The sequence below is a fragment of the Alosa pseudoharengus genome, unplaced genomic scaffold, assembly GCF_046254945.1.
Source record: "Alosa pseudoharengus isolate Yale_2024_CS ecotype anadromous, Long Island Sound unplaced genomic scaffold, YU_APseudo_1.1 YU_APseudo_1.1_scf_19, whole genome shotgun sequence".
NCBI classification, from domain to species: domain Eukaryota; kingdom Metazoa; phylum Chordata; class Actinopteri; order Clupeiformes; family Clupeidae; genus Alosa; species Alosa pseudoharengus.
In genome coordinates this window covers 16,367,434-16,368,237 of record NW_027468657.1, presented here as the reverse complement: position 1 = coordinate 16,368,237, position 804 = coordinate 16,367,434, and the positions used below count along the sequence as shown (strand labels likewise).

Below are 804 nucleotides of genomic sequence, written 5' to 3'. Positions count from 1 at the left end.
AACCTGTCTGTTTTATAACCCAGAAGGATGTACTTGGTATCAAATGATAGCTCTGTGTCTCCTCTTTCATCTGACATGCGTGGCATATCTATCCCATCACAGGTCCGCGAGGTCTGTAGACCACCTGTGTTGGAGGTGTGTGTGTGTGTCTGTGTGAATGTAGGGCTGGGTGAAGGCCTGTAGACCACCTGTGTTGGAGGTGTGTGTGTGTGTGTGTCTGTGTGTGTGTGAATGTAGGGCTGGGCGAAGGCCTGTAGACCACCTGTCCTGTGTGAAGTTTCATTACAGTAGGCTTTTGATGAGATAAACACACACACACACACACACACACCAACTCTGCCCCGAATTTTTTTTTATTGAGTTGAACATTATAGACAGCTGTGACATCATACATATATCACCCCCTAACTCATTACTACCCAGCACCTGGAGCTAACATAGGCATCACTAGCAGAGAACTGTACCTCTATACACAGAACAGGTAAAGGAACTGTAACTCTATGCACATGCACAGAACAGGTAAAGGAACTGTAACTCTATGCACATGCACAGAACAGGTAAAGGAACTATCCCTCTATACACAGAAGTAAGACGCATCACATCTGTTCAGCAGAGTTCTAATAAAGTGTCATAAAGGGCCAAACAGACAGTACTGAGACGTCCATTATTGCAGTAGAGAGAATACATAAGGTCAGCCAACCACCTCTATTAATGACCATATCCTCACACATATAGAGCACTTTAACACAGGAGCATATACAACAATACTACACATGGAGAAGAGCCCTTTGTGGGCTGAAAAGT

The 804-nt window shown here is 44.4% G+C and overlaps 1 protein-coding gene across 2 annotated transcripts in view; it reads right to left on the bottom strand.

Moving 5' to 3' along the window:
* Window positions 1-343: 343 nt before the first annotated feature.
* The window catches only part of rhpn2 (rhophilin, Rho GTPase binding protein 2), a 30,031-nt gene continuing 29,570 nt past the window's right edge, over window positions 344-804 (bottom strand). For both annotated transcript variants that reach the window (XM_076291869.1, XM_076291870.1), the window contains exon 15: window positions 344-804. This exon is cut by the window's right edge and continues 2,466 nt beyond it. The gene's annotated coding sequence lies outside the window, so the exon portion shown is untranslated.